This window comes from Peromyscus maniculatus, chromosome 2 (genome assembly GCF_049852395.1).
Source record: "Peromyscus maniculatus bairdii isolate BWxNUB_F1_BW_parent chromosome 2, HU_Pman_BW_mat_3.1, whole genome shotgun sequence".
NCBI classification, from domain to species: domain Eukaryota; kingdom Metazoa; phylum Chordata; class Mammalia; order Rodentia; family Cricetidae; genus Peromyscus; species Peromyscus maniculatus.
The window spans coordinates 56,114,122-56,136,892 of record NC_134853.1 but is presented as its reverse complement, the minus strand read 5'-3'; the positions used below and the strand labels follow the sequence as shown (position 1 = coordinate 56,136,892).

At 37.1% G+C, this 22,771-nt stretch overlaps 1 long non-coding RNA gene across 1 annotated transcript; it reads right to left on the bottom strand.

Annotated features, from left to right (window-relative positions):
- Nucleotides 1-7,927: 7,927 nt before the first annotated feature.
- Nucleotides 7,928-22,403, bottom strand: LOC121827559 (uncharacterized). Its single transcript, XR_006069861.2, has 5 exons — nucleotides 22,264-22,403; nucleotides 16,243-17,970; nucleotides 12,232-12,308; nucleotides 9,647-9,924; nucleotides 7,928-7,972 (listed from the first exon to the last, which is right to left on the bottom strand). It is a non-coding gene; the product is annotated as an uncharacterized LOC121827559 (long non-coding RNA).
- Nucleotides 22,404-22,771: the final 368 nt, after the last annotated feature.

Below are 22,771 nucleotides of genomic sequence, written 5' to 3'. Positions count from 1 at the left end.
AAATTACACTAAGATGGTATACTTTAGTTCTGAAAATTCTTCATTAAAATAGAGTTATATAAAAACTTAAATATATGGAGCCAGAGTGATGGCTCTGCCCTTAAGAGATCTTCCAGAAGACCTGTGTTTGGTACCTAATTCAACACACAACTGTCTGTAACTCCAGCTTCAGGGTATAGAATGCCATGCATACCCATATACTACATACAATTAAAATGTAATAATAATACTTCTTTAAAAACATTCAAAAATAAAAATTTGGATATAGTATATTTTTTAATGTTCCTCTAACCTTTAAATTTTACAAAACAGTGATGCTTATGCTAATCATACAGACACAAGATGCCTCTAATTTCCAGGGAGGAGCCCTGGTTCACTAAGGAGCTTTATGAAACAGCATTCTGTAGATGCCACTCTACTTCTGCTTTTACAATCAAAATTGGGTAAGACCAATAAGAAATATGGCCTCAGTGTTTCCATCAGATGTCGTGTGTCTTTGACCCATGTTGTCCAGTCTGTGAATACCTGCTTGGACCAAAAGCATTAGAGAAGGCAGATCCTAAGCACTAGAAGCATGGATCTAGAGACCTTCTCTGACTTTTCCCTGCTGTGTTGCTTGCTCTCACCCCAAAGAGGAGTATGGGAAGATCATTCTGGGGGAGAAGGGGCAGCTGTGTCACTAGGTTGGCACTCAACAAAGAGAAGGTGGCTGATAAGTGTTCCCTTGAAAAGGAAAACCACTCTACTTGCTGGACTCTGCATGCACAAAGAGATTTACTGTAGCTCTGATCAAAAGTTACTATTATTTTTTTTACTCTTATATTTGAATTCTTTCCTGGACTATGTATAGTGTTTACTTTGAAAATGTTAGGTACCATGTCCAGTTCCCACAGATATTTCCCATAGTTAATGACCTTTTCTCAAGTTTTAGTAAGCTTGTATTCTCCTATGCTTATTCAATTTTTCAAACCCCACACTCTGCCACCCTTTATCTGTTTTTAGAGGAAAGAAGAAAAACAACCCTTACCTTTGGAAAAGAGTAAAATAGCCTTTTCCATAATAATTAAGACCTATAGATGATTGTCAGAAATATATTGACGAATGAGTGCTATAGATGATATGGATAAAACTAAAGCACAAGTATATGGTAGGTATAAAGGGTATGCTATTCACATGAAGAACTTACCTGGAAACATGTTTTGTTAATTCCCTATGGAGCATGTAAAACTTGCAAAACTCTATATAAATAACCTATGAGAAGTCTCAGAATGTTTATTTACATTAACTAGTTTTATTTTCTCCCAACTTCTGAATTCAACTGTGCTGTTAAATATACCTTTAAATATATACATTAGACTCTCGTAATATGGAGGATGGCAATCTGCCAGAGTTCTGGAACTGAACTAGAAATGTTGCATCTATGCAAATGGTACAACCATACATTTAAATGAGTCACTCCTGAAGCCACAGAGAAGGGCAAAAGGATTGTACACACCATAGCAGCAGACTTGTTTTGAGGATGTTGGTCTCTGCAGAATGTTATGTAGAAACTAGCAAAAAGCAAGAAAAATGAAGTAGGAGGTCACTAAGTGTCTAAAGAAGGAACATTAATCTGCTTCAAAGACTATTAACACAAATCTCTGTATCTAGATTTGAAGGTTTGAAGTGACATCACTCAGTTTTACATCATTTTCTTTACAGGTTCAATCTTGTAAGCTCTGTGACATTTTATATGGAGGAAGGGTACCATGGCATACTCTTCTGTGCTATGTAAGGGCTGGAAGTCCTGGTTAGGTCTATGAATCTTTTGCTTCTTCTCATGCCCTGGGCACAGAGATGTTTCCAAGAGACATTTCATTTTCAGAAATCTATAGATGAGATAGGTTCAATTAATGTTCATTGAATGTGTGAATGAAACACTTGTATGAAACTATCTTCCTCATAAACTGGTAGAAGAATTATTTTTTATCACTCCCAAGCCCTATTCAGAATAAATCATGTACATTGCCATCTGTTTTAAAGCCACAAAGATTTGAATCTAAGCATTGGCAATCTACTTCTCTGCTGCATGATTACTGACTTTGAGAAAATTAGACTACTATTCACCCCTGAACAACTAGCAGCTATTTGTTTTTTTACCTAAAATACTTATAGAATAATGTTTGCCACTAGCTGAATATAAACTGCTGCAAGAGAACTAGGTTGAGATTTATATCAGTTCTTGGCACATAGGGGCAAGGGTGTAACAGGAAATCAAAGGAGATCCAAGAATTAATTAATAGTGGGGACTTTTTTCTTTACATATTATGAGAAAGAAAATGATACGACAATTTTGGAGGATTGAGAAATTTGTTTCCTATGAAATGTATATCCATCTAATTGTCAAAATATCATGTGTATGTCTATTAGGTTCACAGATGTCTGGTAGAGTTCTGGAACTGGACTAGAAGTGATGTATCTAATAGAATGGTTTCGAATTACATTTAGTTAAAGCAGTATTGAAATCACAGAGAAAAGTGAAGGAAAGTGCTGTGGGATGGTCTGTATGTCAAATTACTCTGATTGGTCAATAAATAAAACACTGATTGGCCAGTGGCTAGGCAGGAAGTATAGGCGGGACTAACAGAGAGGAGAAAAGAAAGAACAGGAAGGCAGAAGGAGTCACTGCTAGCCGCCACCATGACAAGCAGCATGTGAAGATGCCGGTAAGCCACTAGCCACATGGCAAGGTATAGATTTATGGAAATGGATTAATTTAAGCTATAAGAACAGTTAGCAAGAAGCTTGTCACAGCCATACAGCTTATAAGCAATATAAGTCTCTGTGTTTACTTGGTTGGGTCTGAACAGCTGTGGGACTGGCGGGTGACAGAGATTTGTCCTGACTGTGGGCAAGGCAGGAAAACTCTAGCTACAGAATTGCACTCATATGTGAAGAATTGTTTGGAGTAGGTTGGTCTGTTTCTCCACAGAGTGTTTCATAGAAATTACTACAAAGAAGACAATCATAAAGTGGAATGTCTGCAAAGGCTAAAGAAGGAAGTTAATACGTTTCAAAGACTGATAATGTAAATCCCCAAATCATTTATTTGATGAGATAGTTGACATTCTAAGATAATTTTAAGTGAAAAGTTAATATGGCAAAAAAAGATACAATTAAATGGGAACAGAGAGCTGCAAAGGAGAATAAACATATATGTCATCCACAATGATGAGATCAAAACAGTATAGGCTATTGTCATTGCCCATGATTGCCCACCAAAACTTGATTGTAAGAATCTATTGCTAAAGACATCACAAACATTCATCACAGGACATGGAGATATCAAGGTGGTACTGACCAATAAGCCCTTGCTGCTGACTAGGTCACATGTTACAAGAAGGTGCTATGCAAGCTGCTAGAGGGAAGCGTTAGTTTATCAATGATCTCACCCATCAGTGAACCTTGTGAAGTGTAGGAATGATCAGTATAACAAGATATACTCATGGATGAAATGGTGGCACAAATATTATCAGTGTAGCCACCCACATCCTTACTGAATTTCAATCCTGTTTCACAAAGGAAACACATGCCTGATATTGCAAATATGGCTAAGGACCCATGATTAGGAAACTCACAGGACTCGGGGATGCATTTAATACTATTATTTTGACAAATGGGCATAGTATCAAATGCTCTCTAAATTCCTATCTATCTGTGTTTTAGTTCAGCCTCAGCCATCATTTCACAAAGACAATCATTCTTTGTGACATGAGTGGTGGTTAACACAGAAACTCACATCTTATCAAGGTTCAGAAAATAAGTAACTGAGAAGTGCTGAGTCACAAATGGAACATCTATATCACACTCCTCCCACAGGTTAAGGACCATGGTGGAAGAGATGGCTACATGATTGTAAGAACCAGAGACTAGAAAGGATTGGAGCAAACTAATGTCTTCTGGATATGACAGGATTACTGCACTCATAAACTAACAGCTGCTGTGGTTGCATGTATAATACCAAGCCAGTCAACATTCTAGCAGAGTGGGAAGAGATATGTATGTCCCCACATATAACTGAGAAGGTAGGAACAGTTGGTAGCTTTTGGAGGAGGAAGAGCCAGTTTCCTTTAAGGGTGCAACTTTTGGTAGGTCAACTACACTCTAGTGGATAAACCCATTTTAGGAAATATATGGATGACACAAATTGGAGTTGATGAGTTATTAAATAAAAGCAATAATAATGATAGGATGAAGGGAGGAAGGAGAGGATCTGAGAGGAATTACATGGAGAATTTGGGGATCAATATTACCAAAATGGATTATATAAAATTCCCAAGAATTAATAAAATAATTTTAAAAGGAAAAAGAATGAATGGAATTGTATAAGTAATCCAAATATGTTGTAGTCCTCTGCATCTTTTCTTTGAATAACTAAACAGCAAGTGGGCAGGGTGCCTCACATCTCCCATCCCAGCAACTGAGGGATGAACCAGGAGGGACAAACATTTGAGGCCTCAGCTAGGGCTATAAACAAAAGCCTTTCTCCAAAAACAAACAAGCAAAAGACACACAAAAGCAAGAACCACCATCAGCACCACCAACAAAATACAATAACTTAATGACATAAATTAAAAAGAAAAACGATGCAAGAAATTTGAAATATAATATTGACAAAAAGAAAAATGAACGGTTCAAAATTGCAACAACTTGAAAGAAAAGTAATAAACTTCTAAAAAGAAAGTAGTTATCCCTAAGGCAAAATGAGCAATTGTAACAATATCAAAACTAAAGCATATATTTAATTATTAAAATGCATATGTGCTTTAATTTAATGAAATGATACGCTAGAGTTTTACACCCAAGTCAGTAAAAGCTAAAGTATTTCAAAATATACTCTTCATAAACTCTGAAATTGAAATTATAAAAATAGACCTGAGCTTCCACTAGTAGGGAATAATCCAACCTACATAAGAGAAGGATATTAAAGGAATATGAGAGTGAGGGAAGAAAAGAGGAAAAAAGTGAGGGAGGGAACTCAGTGTAAATGGAGGGAGGGACAGAGGGACAGGAATGAGAATTTTCTGTAACACAAAATAACCGGGGACATGGGCTCCATTTTCACAAAGGCTTCTCTTAAATCAACTCTTTTTTTCTTCTTTCAACATCTCAGATCTGCACTCTTCAGGATCCTCATTCTAAATGATTTTTCTTATTATAAAACAAACTAGCTAAGTTCCACATTTTCCCATTTGCAGGAAAACATTATCACTACGTCAACTCTTCTTTTATAGTAAAACTGTGGGGACAGTTCTGTGTGTACCCCTTATTCTATTTATATGCTTAGTTAGGTTTCTATGGCTTTGATCAAACACCGTGACCAAAAGCAACTTAGGGAAGAAAGGGTTTGTTTCTTCCTAAAACTATCAGGTCAGGAGTTTTTAGTCACTTCTCCCTCTGTCCTATAGAATATTTGGAAGGCTTATTGGCTGAAGATGATGCCCCAATGTCACAGAGGAACTTTGGATGACTGTCCAGGGAGGCAGCTGTCTCTGCCATTTCCAGAATTTTTGGAAGCTGCTTACAATTCACTTCTTGCTTATTTAGGTAATATTATATCCTTCTGGTATCTTTGATATAGTTGAAGACCAAATAGTTATAGTTACAATTTTCCTTGGTTATGATAAAAGATAAATTAGATCTAAAACTTTGGACTAGCAAATATAGAATAGCTGATAGAAAGTTTTCTTTAATTTTGCCAAATAGAAATAGACTAGATATTATATCTGTAATTCTTGCTTGATAACTGTTTTGTTATATGTAATTTTACTACCTTAAAGTTAAAACTTTCCTTTTTGATTAGACAGAAAAGGGAAAGTGCTGTGGGGTGTCATTCTGTATGCTGTGAATATGTGTTGCTCTGATTGGTTGATAAATAAAATGCTGATTGGCCAGTAGCCAGATAGGAAGTATAGGTGGGACAAGCTGATGGGAATTCTGGGAAGAGGAAGGGTTGAGTCAGGGGTCACCAGCCAGACACAGAGGAAGCAAGATGTCAAGGCAGAACTGAGAAAAGGCACAAGCCACATGGCTAAACATAGATAAGAATTATGGGTTAATTTAAGTGTAACAGCTAGTCAGTAATAAGCCTGAGCTAATGGCCAAGCAGTAATAATAATAATAATAATAATAATAATAATAACAACAACAACAACTATCAGGTCAAACTCTATTGCTGAGGGAAGTCGCGACAGAAATGTAAGGCAGGAACCTGGAGGCAGAAGCTGAAGCAGAGGCCATGGATGAACACTGCTTACCAACTTGCTTCTCCTTGCTTCTTCAGTCTACTCTCTTATGTCATCTTGAACCACTAGCCCTGGGGTGGCAACTGACACAATGAGATAGGCCCTCCCACATCAATCATCCATCAAGAAAATGCCCCCACATGCTTGCCCACAGGCCAATCTGATGGGGATATTGTCTCAGTTGAGATTCCATTATGCTAGCTTGTATCAAGTTGACATCTTAAAGCCATTACTAAAGATTTTCACCCACTTCAATAAGTCCAGGAAAATGCCCTTAACTAATGGGATGCCACATCTCTACATCTGTACTTACTTCTCAAAACTTAATTAATTGCCAGACTCCATGAGAGAAATCATCAGCCTTCTGTCCTTGAAACATCTGAATCTCATTTTCCAGAGAAAGGTTGCAGCTTCCATTTATGGCTCTATCTTCTTTGTCCCCTCTACATTTTATCCATCTTCTTAACCTCTCAGAGAGGAGGATGTCATGCTATTTTATCTACAATTGATCTGCATTCACTTCAGGTGAATTCACTTGACTGTGTCCAATGGCCCCCAAACACAGATGAGGACTCTCCCATGAACAAATGCTTCACTTCCATAGCCCACCCAACATTGTTCTGCCTAAATCTCACTTGGATCACAAATAGTGTTCTAGGACTGAGTTTCTGCAATCCTCTTGCCCTTGTATCTGGACTGTCTGAAGTCTTCCACTATTTTTCAGTTGTTCATATTAAAGTAGTTGGAGTCATTTTTGGATTACTTATCTTGTGTTTATTCCAGCTTCTAGTCTGATGTCGTTGGTCTTTGATTCCTATCTAGAGCTGGAACACTCTATTTTCCCCATAGCACTGCCATCATTTCTTAATAAGTCACAGTCTCTTATTTCCTAGAAAACAGATGTGGCACACTAACTGGTTTTCGAGGTCCCACATTTGACGGGTTGTATTAGTCCCCAAACAATAAGTGATGTAATTATGGAAAATTTAGATTTCACAGCCATTGTGAACAACCCACAACCTGTTCTCCTCACGACTTAGAATCAAAACAAAACTCTTCCATGATCTATTAAGTTCAACATTTTATTGGCTCTTATAAATAGCTAACTGCTGAAATTTGTGACTCAACTTGTTGCCTGACCTGATACTACCATTTGAGTCTTCTCAGGCACCCCAGTCATAAGATTTATATCAGAGCCTCTGCTCTCATTATTCTCATTCTCTAGAAAAATATTTCCCCAAATATCTACAAACCAGCCCTGCGCTTCCCTCATATCTAACTCCAAAGTCATCTTCTCCATGATGACATCCCTAGTCGTCCTAGATAGACTCTCATGTTTATAAACACAGGTGGATGTATAGACAGATAAACAATTATTTTCCTTAAAGACTGACCTGTGAAATGAGAGGAGATCCCCCAATGACTGACACTTAGTGGTGTGCAAGAGCTGCTGTACTCTGTTAGTATGTGTTTTTGTTGTTGTTTGTTTTCTGTTCTTTGTGAGGTTTTTTTTTTTTTTTTTTTTTTTTTGCATAGCAACAATACCTGGCAGAGAAAAAATATATGGGAGATGAGGCTGCCCACTTCACAGTAGGACAAAAGCAGAGTGCAAGGTAGAAGAGATAAAATATGCATCAAATACTTACTCCCAATGATATCTCCATCCAGGTCTCACCTTCCACTGTCTCCTAATAATATCACCAAAAGATGTCATTAAATCAATGTATTTCATTAATTCAAAGGCTTCATAATCCAAACATCTCTTAATGCTTGGATCCTCAAGATAGGGATCAAGAGTTTAGCAAATAATCATTTAAGGGCCACCTCTTATTCTAACCATAACACCCACCCCCAACTCCCCCCCAACACACACAGGCTCACAAAATCCAAACGCAAAACTTTCTCCAGTTTTTGATTCAGCAAAGCATTATTTTAAAAAATAAATATTAAAAATTTACTGCTAATTAACTTAAAATTAAAAAAATCAAGTCTGAATCAATAATATTTTATGAATCTATGGATTTATACTATTATTTGTAAGTTTCTATGTCTGTTTTATCTTTATGGTGGAGGCACTATATATTAGAATGTCATTATTCAGAGTAATAGTGTTCCACAGAGTCAGATGGAAAATGAATTAATGAATATTTGAACCTGTGCTGCTAGAGGAAATACAAAGTTAGGTTTCTTAAAGTATTTAATCAATACCTTTTCATCAAGAGATCAATATCACTTCTTTTATGTGTGTTTCAGCTTAAATACATCCATTTAATATACATTGTTGATTCATTAACATTGAACTCATCGCCAATAACACCATAACTCATGCGTAACAGAAGCTTATCTAACACTTGTATAAAACACACTATAAATTTATTGTTCTGGGAACATTAGACAGCATTTTAGAATTATGCTTCAGAATCACTTCACTCAATGAACTTCCAACAAAAACATAATAATGCGAAAAAATAAAGCATAAATACACTATTAAAATGGCATTTGTTCCAGATGTGTGAATTAAAACAGGAGATCAGTGTTGTCTTCTTGAGCCTAGTTAAGTGTAGGAATGTTGGAAATCTCAAAATTTGCTATGTAATAGATATCCCTGAATGGTCATGGAAGGGCTATGAACATTGCTGTTGAAGCACCAAATATTCTCTTTGCTGAGTGGGGTGGTTCTAAAATAAGGGATCCATGAATAATGAAGATTAAGTGTACAATGATGAGCTATCAAACAATGTAAAATGCCTCCTGACTCTCCATTCACCAGTGGAATAATGATAGCTAGAATATGGTAACAGTGGAATAAACATAGCAGGCATCTAGGCAGGTAGTATAAATGAAAGCTTTGCCTTTTGTTTTTATTAATTTTATAGACTTAAGAAAGTAATAGAAGTGATTAACAATAAGGAACACAGTGTATTGTAGTTTTTTGTCATTGTACCACGAGTAACATCCAATTAGCAAATTGGCTAATATGTCATTAAGGAGTGAGGCTCCCACATAGTGCCTTTATTTGTAAATGAGGTGAGCACTCATAATGGATATATATTATTTACCCACTGCGATGGTAGGCTAACTAGGAATTTAAAAAATCAGAGATGGATAACAGTGAAAGAAAGAATGCTGGAGAATGTTGTTGTTTTTAAGATAGAACTTGCATTCTCTTTTTATTGGTTATTTGGAGGCCATGTCCTGCCCATCCTATTTATCAGTAGGTTGAATTTTAAGTATACATGTGAATAGGCATTTGTTTTTCCCTTAGAAGGCTGAATATTATACCCTATTTATCAGCAGAGCATTCCTGACAAGTCCTGTCAGTTTAGACAGCCTGTGCACAGCAGTCTTTTGAGATGACTCACCTTGTCAAAAAGTTCTCTGGGAGTCTCTTTTTAAAAATGAACCCACTGTCTCTATCCCATGTGGTCCACGCGTAGACCATGGATGTAGCAATTCCTGTTCTGCTTTCATTGCACTCTCTCCTTGAAGAAAGTGCCCAGGCTGATAGACCAGCTGCTACCCCATTGGATTCCTCAGGCCTCAGTCAGTCATGAGTTAAGTGTGCTTAGAATACATTGTGGACTATTCCACATCATTCACACATCGCTCAGGTGGATGGCTGGCCCCTTCCTCTCCTTTCCTATGGAATGGAAAGGAGAAAATGAATTTATCTGTGTTATAAAATAGCAAATACAGATAACACTGAGTTGATATAAACACAATGCAATTCTAAACAGAAGGAATAAATTCAATAGATTTTTTTTATTTAAAATTATAAAAGTAAGACTTGTTTCAGAGGCTGCACACAGCTTTAATCAGTAAATCATGACATAACTCACCATTGAAAATGGCTTTGGGGCTACAGTGTTTTACTTTTGAACTATTTCACCTTCAAAATAATTGCTGTGTTACAAATTTATACAGAGGATAGAAAATGATAGCAAATTGGTTGATGCTTTATTATACTCACAAAAGTTTAATATTAAACTTATGAAAACTCAAAAAGTTAAATTATAGGATGATGGCCCTAATGAATACAGGTGCAAAATCTCTAAAAAATATATCATACTAATTTAATAATTTAAATAAAATATGCCATATGAAATATTAGATAATTTCTTTAATAGTCTCATCAGGAACAAGTTTATTTTAGTATGATGACAGCTAAAATTTATTAAGTATTTAAAGTGAGTCATGTGTTATTTTAAGAATTTTCATACATCAAGTTATATAGTTACTTCTACTATTTTACAGGTGAAAGGATTGAGTCCCAGAGACATAGAATAAGCTGCCCAAACAGGCACCTTTAGTCAGTCTGAATTGGGGTTTGAATACTGGTTCCTAAGCCATTCTTTCCCACTAGATGAAAAGAAGAACATATAAGACAAACTAAGCCAACTCTTTTTTTTTTCTCGTTTTTCGAGACAGGGTTTCTCTGTGTAGCTTTGTGCCTGTCCTGGAACTCACTTGGTAGCCCAGGCTGGCCTCGAACTCACAGAGATATGCCTGGTTCTGCCTCCCGAGTGCTGGAAATAAAGGCGTGTGCCACCACCACCAGGCTAAGCCAACTCTTAATAAAAGTACATTTGTAAGTATCTCAACAGTACTTGAAAAGGCTTTGTGAGTCATAAATCTTAACATTACATAAACATAAACCTGCTTAGAATGACAAAATATTGCAGCATAAAAAGAAAATATTATGTAACAGGTTAAACTCAGGAAGAAACTCAAGACAGAGATGTTATCCCATTTCTGAAGTTCTCTTATAAGAAAGTGAATTATAAATATTTGAACAAAAGAATAAAATCCTATTGTTTAAAAAATTATGATTATATAGCTAGAAAACTTGGAATAACTCCCCTCGATAGATGTGTGAATGTAATCACTCTGAATTATCCATAGTAGCAGTGATACAATACTTCAATCACATGCACTTAACCTGAGTGTTTAACAGTAACAGCTCTTAGTAAAACTACCTGTAATCTGTGTAAAGAAAGCTGTGGTAATGTTTTTAATTGGGGTTAGAAAAAAGGGAGGGGGGTTTAAAGATACTTTAGGGTTCAAAGATAACACATGAGGATAGTTTGCTCCTGGTAAAAAAGCTTTGGATGGTGAAAACAGGCAGATTTCATGGAAATTGAGGAGAACAGACAATATGATATGAAGAGATGATCTCGGGTAATCAGTCAATATTGCAAACCCAAAGACAGGAAGCTTTAAAAAATACTATAGTTTTAGCTGCATGTGCTTCTCTGTGTACATATACATGAGTGTGAGTCTTCACAGAGGCTGGAAGATGGTGTCTGGTCCACTGACTACATGATGTAGTCAGCTGCATTATGTGGATACTTGGAACTGAACATAAGACCTCAAGAAGAACAATGTATGCTCTTTAAAACTGAGGCATCTCTCCAGTCCCCTAGCAAGAAGCTTTATAATGATGTTTCCAGGGTTTATAATTAGAGGAAAATATATTTGCAAATTGATGACAGTCATAAATATAGATTAAAATTATATATACAAAAAGACTAATGTAAAATGATCCTACTCCACCATTCACAGACTCTATCAGGCAAACCTACGATACTTCAGCTAATTCATAGAGGCACCATAATATATTTTAGGTTTAAAGAAAAATATACAAAAATCAGCACCAGCACACACCACTGTGTTTAGGAACACTTTCCTCTTGTGTTGAGCTAAAATGGTTTCATTTGCATCACATATTTTTTATCTCAATAATATCTTTGACAGAAACAAAGAGTGGAAAATCAAATTTGTGATAAGAAGAAAGAGTGTGGTGTCAGATTTGATGCTAACACTTAAGGCACAGTATGCAGGTATACCTAGTTGACATGGAAGTTATATAAAGACAAAATTACAAATGTTTTCAATGTGTGATGTCATTGACTGGCAACTAAATCTTTAGTAGGATGCACATACTTACTAATGTTTCGGGCCAAAATAATAACTGTTAGTAGGAGTTATTTCTTTTTGCCTTGATGTACCATGGAACACTACAAACTGAGAAAAGTTGAAAAATAATTAAAAAATAATGCAGATCATTTAAAGTTGATCTTTTTCCCCCCTCAATCTTACCACAAGGACACAAGCTCAGCTATGTTCATATCAGCATTGTTCATAATAGCAAGAACCTAGAAACAACCTAGATGCCCCTCAGCTGAAGAATGTATAAATAAAATGTGGCACATATACTCAATGGAGTACTACTCAGTAGTAAAAAACAATGATATCATGAAATTTGCAGGTAAATGGATGGAACTAGAAAATATCATCCTGAGTGAGGTAACCCAGATTCAGAGTGACAAACATGGTATGTACTCACTCATAAGTGGATACTAGATGTAGGGCAGTGGAGGGCCAGACTGCACCCCACAGCTCCAGAGAGGCTAGCTAACAGAGAGAGACCCTGGGAGGGACACAGGGATCACCCAGTGAAGTAGAAGTGGATGGGATCTTCATGAGTGGGCTGCGGGTGGGGTGGGGGTGGCGGAGGGCAAGGAATGGGGGCGTGAGAACATAGAGAAATGGGAGGGTCTAGCTGGAGCAGGGACAGAGTGGGAGAGCAGGGAAGGAGATACTGTGATAGATGAAGACATCATGGGAGTGGGAAGAGGCAGGGTGCAGAGGAAGCTCTGGGGATGACCCCACCTTGGACTGCTGGCAGTGATCAAGGGGATGCCTGGACTGTTCTGCTCTGGTGAACAGTCTAGTGAATACCCTAACTGTCATCATAGAGCCTTTATCCAGTGATTGATGGAGGCGGACGCAGGGATCTGCAGCCGGGAACCAGGCTAAGCTCTGGCAACCCAGTTGATGGGAAAGAGGAGGGATTCTGCAGGCCGGGGAGGGGAACGTGGAGATCATGATGGGAAGATGTGCAGAAATGACCGGCCACAGTGGTGGAGGCACATGAACTGTGGACTAGTGTCTGTGAAGCCCCCATGGGACTGGACTAGGCCCCTTGGCATGGGGAGTGGGGCAGAATCAGGATACATCCCTGGTGCATGGGCAGGCTTTTGGGAGCCTGTTGCCTGCAGTGTGGCACCTTGCGCACCAAGGTGGCAATGAGGGGCTTGGATCTGCTTTGGCTCGGTGTGCCAGGCTCTGCTGACTCCCCATGGAAGACCTAGATTTGGAGGATGTGGGGGATGGGGAGGTGGCTTAGGAGGGAGGGCTGAGGGGTGGGAGGAAGGAGGAGGTGGGATCTGTGGGTGGTATATAGGGTGAGTAGAAAATTTCTTAATGAAAAAAAGTTGATCTTTATGTAAGAAAAAAATCAAAAGCAACATAAACATCAACAATGACAACACTAATGATAAAAATAACATTTCTGAATTTATCACTTACTACTTAGGATTTTTCACTTAGTATAGAATATCCTAGGCACCTAGTCACCTAGTCTTTCTGTATAATCAATCTGTATACATCCAGTTCCATAATTTAAAACATTTTCTGGATTACTTATAATAGCAAATGAATGTGAATAGGTGCCGTACAGTTTTCATGTATCACTTATTGAATGAATGGGAAATAAAACTAGTGTACATGTTCAGTACAGGGGTTGTTCAAATATTTTCCATTCATGTCTGATTGAATATGCAAATGGCAAGTCCACAATTGAAAGGCAAATTTAATTAAGTTTCCCAAGCTAATGGCTTGATTTTGGTAGTTGTTAGAATAACTCAACTAGCAAAATTTAGTATAACTCTGTAGGTAGTGAATGTGACAATTGTTATGTCTTTATTTTATTGTTAGTGTTTGAATTAACTTTATTTTTAAAGATTTATTTATCTTTTCTCTCTTGTTGAAAATAGATTTTTTTCTCACATAACATTTCCTGATTATGTATTCTCATCCCTCTACTCTTCCCAGTTACCCCCTTCCCCCTCCCATCCAGATTCACTCCCTTCCAGACTCTCATTAAAAAACAAGCAGACTTCTAAGTGATAATTAAAATACAATATAATATAATAAAAACAAGCACATCAGAATTAGACAAAACAAACAAGAATAAGGAAAAGATCCCAAGAGAAGAGACAAGAAACAGAGACCTACTCATTTGCACACTCAGGAATCCATAAAAAGAGTGCATTGGAATCCATAATAAGCAAAGTACCTGGTGCAGACCTGTGCAGTTCCTGGACTTGCTGCCTAGTCTCTATTAGTTAAAATGAGCTTTGATCATGTATTTCTAGAGAGCTTTGTTTTCTTTGTGTCCCCCATCCCCTTTGGCTCCTACATTATTTTTGTCTTTTCTTCTGCAGGGTTCTATGAGCCCTGAGTGGAGGGATTTGATGGTGACATCCCATTTAGGGCTGAATGTTGAATGATCTCTAATTCTCTGCACAATGTCTAGCTGTGGGTCGCTGTATTTGTTCCAATTTGCTGCAAGAGGAAGCTTCTCTGATGATGGCTGAACAAGTCACTGATCTATGAGTATAGCAGAATGTCATTATGAGTCGTTTTATTGCTACATTTATTTTAGACCAGTATTACTTAGTTTTACCATAGATCTATGAAATATCTAGTCTCAGATTTTTGCTCATCTGAGCAGTATTGAGTACGGGTTCCATCTATAGAGTAGACCTTAACTCAAATCTGATATTGGTTGGTTATTCCAACAAGTTTTGTGCAACCATGCCCTTGCCTATCTTGCAGGAAGCATATCATTATAGATCAAAGGGTTTGTGGGTGGGTTGGTGTTTACGTTTTTCTTTTGGTAGCATGGAGAGTTATCTCCCTGTACCAAAGATGCTAGATGTAGAGGTGAAGGGTCTATGTTGACACCAGTAAAACATCTCTGTGTTCAATGAGTTGTGAAGTTGCTGTCTTTAGTACTAGGGCCTTGCCATCAGTGTGTAAAGAGCAACCTATAGCCTTGACAACAGCCTGGGTTGTTTAGGGATTTTCATGGACTCCTTTGGCAAACAACTCAGTTAGAAGTAACCTATTACCAGGAACAGGAGTTTTGATTGGTGACAAGAAATGCTTAATGAGGCTTTGTCTCCCCCATTATTTGGTGATTTTAGATCACCTCCACACACACACAAAACACACTTTTAAAGAAGACATATATAATGTAAACTTTATATATATATAATATATATATAATTTAAACTTTATACATATATAATTATATGTATAATTTTAGGAAGTTTCCAGTATTTTAGGTACTTATACTAATCCTGAAATGGCCCTTAATATTACACACACACACACACACACATATGTGTGTGTGTGTGTGTGTATTAGTATTAGTATTTTCAGTTGAAATTGAATATTGAAAAATAGTCATTGAAAAAATGGAGAGAAATCTATTACTAGAAAATGAACAAGTGAAATAATTTAAAACTGGAATATAAAAGATAAATCTTACTAGTAATAGAAAATTTGAATTAAACCGACTTCAATATCAGAAAAGTTTACCTCTGAAACTTCAGCCACTGCACAGCACACATCTTTATTTTATATCAGTCATAAATTGGTATTTTTAAAGCAAACATTCTACTTCTTTTGCTTATATATGCTTAAGTATGTACACCTCCAAAATATATGGGGTGAATATGAGTGTCCTATTAAGTTGGCCCTTAGACACAGCACAAAAAAGCACAGATTCAGCCTGGTCTCTGATGCAAATCAATACCTATGCATGTCTGCAGTGCATCTCTACGCTGAGAAAGGCATTCCTATGTACTTTAATGGGTGGGACTGCTATAGACACAGTTTTCTAGAAACACTTTGAGGCCACATCACTAAGGCCTTTGTATTGATTCACCTTCCTATGTCGCTTTTGAGACCATTTCCTAGAAAGAGAATCAAATGACAGTAAAATAATTGCTTTCAGAGGTTTTTACTTAAACATTAATTAGAAATTTATTAGAGGAAATTGTTGAAAGCATTATAGTTGAACAAATGTTGTGGCATTTTCTTTCACCTGTCATAAGGGCTAGGCTGACACTCCTAAAACAGGAGGCAGTTTCAGAAGGAGCATAGCACTTCTGCTGAATCAAAGTTTAGCATGGCAAATTCATGTGACTCAGGAGTATTCAGAAATGATGATCCAGGTCCAGAAAGACACCTTAACAATAAGGACACCTGCTGACAAATCTGACACTGTGAGTTCAATTCTTGGGTCTGACATGGTGAAACTGGGCTTATGTCATCCTCTGATCTCCACACACGCATTAGGGCATGCATGTGCACCCCTCCACACACACACACCATAGATGCATGTAATTCAAAAATTTAAAAGAAAAGTAAAGTTCTGTATCCTATGAAATCTCTTAATTGTTAACTGTTGTCAACTCTGGGAAGAAGGAAAACTACTTCAGTTTAGAACAGCACTGAAGAAAAATTGATAGGATACTAATTCTTAAGGTGATGTTTATTGTTTATTATTTTTAAATTATATGTGAACAATGCATGGATTAATCTTTTATGTAACTCACAATAAAAATTCTTTAAAACAAGAACTCAAAATCCTAAGACTAGAGGAGAACCATTTTTTACACGTAAGTTTGATGAAGAAGGATAGCTGTGTAGAAAGGTGACTGGAAAAATGATTTTGACACGTGGTATAGACTGAGCGGGGAAACCTACCAAGGTCTGTCTATTCAAATTCTCTGTACCATTCTTTCTCTTTGATCTGGAAGGATGGTGTCATGGCCAATTTTCAGACAAGTATATTAGTTACTTTTTTTTCATTGCTCCCACAAAATGCCCAACAAGAAGAAATTTAAACAAAGAAGACTTTATTCTGGCTCAGTCTGAGGGAGTCAGTCTATCACTGTGGAAAAAGTAGGGTAGCAGGAACATAGGCAGCTGGTCACATTGCATCTATAATCAGAAAGCATGGAGTGAATGAGAAGTGGGACCAGGCTATAAATCCTCAAGGCCTAACCCCGACAACCAAATTCTAGCAATGAACTTTCACCTTCTAAAGATTCTGCAACCTTTTCAAACAGTACCACTAGCCAGAGTTGAAGTGTTGAAGCACATCGGCCTATGGGAATCATTGAGACCTCAGTGTTCTGCCTTTGCTTAGGCTCATGGCCATCCCATGATGCAAAATGATTTAATTCCCACTTTAAAATTCCCTAACTCTTCAAAGATGCAAAGTTTCTTCTGAGACTCAAATCAACTTCTAAACAAGGTCCTTTGCCTATATAAAATGAAAAATAAAATGAATGACATGCTTCCAACATATACTGGATATCCTCATTTTAAAACCAAATGGGGGTAGAGACCATGGCAGGGGAAGAGCCTAAGGAGCAAGGCTTAAAGAGCTTCAAATTTTATAAAATTTTGAAATAACTTTGTAAAGTTAAAATACAAATATTTATGTAAATTTATTATTGTAAGGCAATATGTTAACCATTAACTAAATTAATTATAAAATAATTTAATGTTTTAATAAAATTAACTAGATAAACTAGCATTGTCTTTACATATTAATCATACTTAAATAAAAACAGCTGTAAAATAAAAATGTTAGTTGGTATCGCATTAGTGAGAATATGAAAAGTAAAATATATTATTCAGAAATACTCATCTTCTCTTTTCTCCAAGGAGTCAGAGATTCTCAATTGTAGGGGCAGAAAGTTATGACTGCATTTCTCCTTGTCCCAAGATGCATGGCCACCACAGCTATAACAAAGGCAGGCTGAAAGAGAAAAAGTATATTGCAGATGTAACCAACCGTCTTATTAAATAAGAAACACAGAACCAATGCAAAGAAGAAAGCTAAGAGGTCAGAGCTAAGAGCTAAAACCTTACCCTTCCTCCTGTGGAGGTCCTACCTCTCTGAACCAGAGCTACTTCCTGTGTTAAAGTCTTTATATAGAGTTTCTGTTCTGCCTTCTCATTGGTTGTAAACCCAACCACAAGACCGCCTCATCACGGCCTGTCTGTGTAGACCTCCAGGTTTTCTATAATTGGTATTGAGATTAAAGGCATGTGTATCCAATACTGGCTGTATCCCTGAACACACAGAGACTTACCTAGCTCTACCTACCAAGTGCTGGGATTACAAGCGTACGCCACCACTGCCCTGCTTTCCTATGGCTTGCTAATAGCTCTGACCCCTGCGCAACTTTATTTATTAACGGTATATAATACCCACTAATCAGAATTTACTGGGCATGGGATCCTCTACAAATCAAGGCCGGAAGCCACAGAAAAGTGTTTGGTGCTTAGGTGTAACGGAGCATAGCAGCCCCATTGACTGTGATTGACACCGAGGGTATGACCTAAGGATAACAGATCATGAGAGAGACAGTCATGGCCCATCAGTGGGGTTCTTCATGGTTCCCTCTGTGCGAAATTCCTTCCATCCCAACATGCTGTGGACTCCTTATGAAAGGAGGATCTCATTTTCTGCCATCAAATAAGATAGACCAAAAAATTTCCTTGTGGTCAGCTCTTCCACTGAGAGTTGATGGAAGTAAATGTAGTATTTTTGACTTTGCAGGACAGGGTACTAATATATGAGAGTCATCTCGGGGCATAGCAGTTCTTAGATTCTTGGGGAAAGAGAAGAAGAAGAGGAGAAAGGCCAGAAATAGGCCAGAAAGAGGCTGGTCTCTAACATCCCTCTGTTAAAGCTCTTAGCACTCCCAAGCATCACATTTTGGAGCTTTGTTTTCTAACCCCCTCCATAACCTCATTGATAAGATAATGGGAGTGCTTTGGGGAGGAAAGGGAAATAATGTAATTATAATTTAACTAGGAAAATTATCATAAAAAAGAATAGAGTGGGCTTCCCGATTAGTTTGTTCAGAAATAACCCTGTACGAGCAAGATTAAAGGTAATAAGATGGACAGTGACAACCAGCACCCAAGACAGTGCTCCTGGGAATAACGCATCATATCACAGAGGGAATGCTCTGAAGATAAAAGATGACATAAGGAATTCTCTGTCCTGAGTTGTAGCAGAGCGACTGGCAGACACATGGCAAGAATGCTCTGAGCATGGTTTCTGTGAACCCATGATGTGGGATGTCTTTCTGTAAACTGTGAATATCTGTTGCTCCCATTGATTAATAAATAAAGCTTATTTGGCCTATGGCAAGGCAGGATGAGTCAGGTGGGAAATCCAAGCAGAGATACAGGGAGAGGAAGGGTAAAGTCAGAGGTAGACAACATCCAGCCACCCAAGGAACAAGATGCTAGCAGACTGGTAATGCCATAGCCATGTGACAATGCTTAGATTAATAGAAATGGGTTAATTTAAAAGTAAGAGCTAGCTAGTACTAAGCTTAAGCCATAGGTCAAGCATTTATAAGTAATATTAAGCCTCTGACTGATTATTTTATAAACACCTGCAGAACTGGGCAAGACACAGAAAAACCTCTAACTACAGGCTCAGAAAATAGCTATAAGATCATAAGGCAGAGCATGGACCAACATTTATAAAAAGAGGATGAGTGGAGTAGCATGTACGTTAGGCTCAACAAAAACTAGTAGTAAACTGAGGTCAAAATCACACTTTCACGAATTTTCTCTCTGCAAAATGCAGCACCCACCACCTAAGTCATTTTGTTTGATATAGAATACAGGCCACTCATTGTCATTTTAGAATTTTGAAACACAAAACTAAAAACACTTTATTCTCTTTATTAAAAATTGATTTCTATACTATCTTCTGTATGAATTGTTACTTCAATATTTTCTTTTATATGTAATTTATCTAAAACAGAACCAACCCATCATCAACCCCCATCCTTCTCTTTTCTGCACTCCATAATTTTCCTTAAATATTAATAATTTGGATGAAAAATTATGAAAACTCTGTCAATTCATAAATAACATGGTGATACACAATAGTGAAAGTTCAGAGTGTATTTGATGCAAATGTGTCTATGAATAAAAATCAAAGGGAAAGTTGATAACTTAATAGAATGTCATCTTACATGTGTATTTGTAAACTGAGCAAGGCTGTATTTTAAAGGGAAAAAAAAGTCATGAATCAGGACAAATCTAGGCATGCAGCTATAGAACCTGGATCACTGTCACACTACTCAGAGATCATGGTTCTTTGTAAGAGATGAACTTGCCTGATTAATTGTGTCTCTGCTTTTCTGCAATACTTTCACTGTCAAGTTAGATTGTAAGAACTTTCTTGCTGGGTGGTGGTGGTGCATGCCTTTAATCCCAGCACTCAGGAGGCAGAGGCAGGCAGATCTCTGCGAGATCGAGGCCAGCCTGGTCTACAGAGTGAGTTCCAGGAAAGGCACAAAACTACACAGAAAAACCCTGTCTAAGAACTTTCTTTTACTTTCAGAATCATAACCTTCTGGAAATGATTTCCTTACTAACAAGAAAACACAGCAATCTCATACAATTCCCTGAAGCTCTTCACAATGGGTTCCTTTTTTTGGAAATTCTATTTCTTTTACTTATTACTTAAAAAAGAATAACATCATTTTAAGAATTCTTTTTGTCTTTTTTCTTTTCATTTCCCCTTTGTGTCTGGTGGTCTACTAAATAACCGATCTTTAAGTTGATGGTCTGTGTCTAAAATGTTTCCAATAAATTTTCTATGACTTAAACTCCAAAGAGTATCTTAAACAAACTCTATTTGACATAAGACCTGTTTTACAACAATGAATCCTGATTAGTCTATTTCTTGGTTCATTTTGTTATAGAAAAAAGCTGATTCTACCATTTTGTTTGCTTTTGTGGTTGTAGATATTTCTATAGACTTTTACTGACAACAAAATCCTCCCTGTTAGTAACCCAGACTGAAGAGGATGTTCCAAAAATAAAATTAACAACAAAATCAAAACACAGCAACACAAAAGAACAGTGATGGCACACACTTTACATATACTGAATTGTAAGTATGAGGACCATGATCTAGAACAGAGAGAATCACAAAGTTCTTAAAAACAGTACTGGTAAAAACAATGATTTGATTCTTATGACTTCCTAATTTTTTTTCCCCTAAATCTTTGAAAAGCACTCATCAGAATAGTGTTTTCACTAGGGAAAACTTTCAGTTATGTTCCCTCAGCTCTCTTATGCTTTCTGATATGAAAAGATAGGGATAAAATTAAAAACCTTCACAGTGAATAGAAATTACATATTCTATTATCTAATTTCTGGTTTAGAAGACTAGCCTCTATTTATTTTTATGAATATTAATAATCATAGGTGAAAATTAGGTTGAAAAATGGTACAGCCCCCTGCTATTACTGAGAAATTGAGACATTCATTTGTTAGATTTTATCATAGTAATACATAAGTCATTTTCTCAAAAATTATTTTCTGCTTTGCCAATTGTGTTATTGTTTAGATGACTGACTACAAGAATTATTCCTATCTAAAATAATTATGTCCCTAGAATTTAAAAAAAATTCTCTCAGAAGCCATGTAACATCTGATTAACTTATACATATTATTGAAATAAAACTGTCTTTTATACAAGAAGATTACACAGAAAAATTACAGTGTTGTATTTGAAAGATAAAACTGATGAAATACAATGTAAATAATGAAAATGACTGTATTTTTAGAAATAATGCGGAGTTTGAGATTCTAAAAAGAAAACCCCACAAATGTTTATGATGTTGACAGCATTTTTAAATCCTTACTGAATATATTTTAAATTCATCTATTGTCTTATTTCTAACTGCCTGGTCTGATTAACCCCCCTGTTTTAACCATGCATGTCCCTCACTGGGTCACAGTGCATGCTATCCTGTGTCTAGCCACTCCCACACTGCAACTGTGGTACAAATGCAGAGCAGCAAGGGTGAGACTCAATGATCCCTGGCCTTGGGTTGGAAGAAGTCATGTAGATTTCACTTTGGACTTTTAAAACACTTAGACTTGTGTAAACTGATTCTCATGTGTGGTGGTTAATCATGATTGGGATTTGGAGTCACCTAGGTCATAAACCTCTGGGTATGTCATGGTGTTTACAGGGAGATTTAAATGATATGAGCAGACCTACCTTGACTATGAGTGGCAAAATCAAAGGAGCTGGCGTCTGAGACTGCATGGGAAGGAGGAATCAAGCTGAGCATTAGCTTTCAGCTCTCTCTGCTTCCTCAGTCTGGATTTCAAGTGACCTGCCATGCTATGACTCTGGATTCTATGTGACCTGCCATGCTATGACTCTGGATTCTATGTGACCTGCCATGCTATGACTCTGGATTCTATGTGACCTGCCATGCTATGACTCTGGATTCTATGTGACCTGCCATGCTATGACTCTGGATTCTGTGTGTCCTGTCATGCTATGACTCTGGATTCTGTGTGACCTGTCATGCTATGTTCTTTTCATACCTTCACCTATGATTAATGGTGCCTTCAGACTGGGGGCCAAATAAATCCCTCCCCCTTTTTTTTTCTATATTGTTTCTTGTCAGATTGTCACAGCCGTGGGAAAATGAACAATACACTATGTGAGAAATCCAGTTACCCTGAGGCTGACATACTAAGAGTAGGCCCCAGCTAGC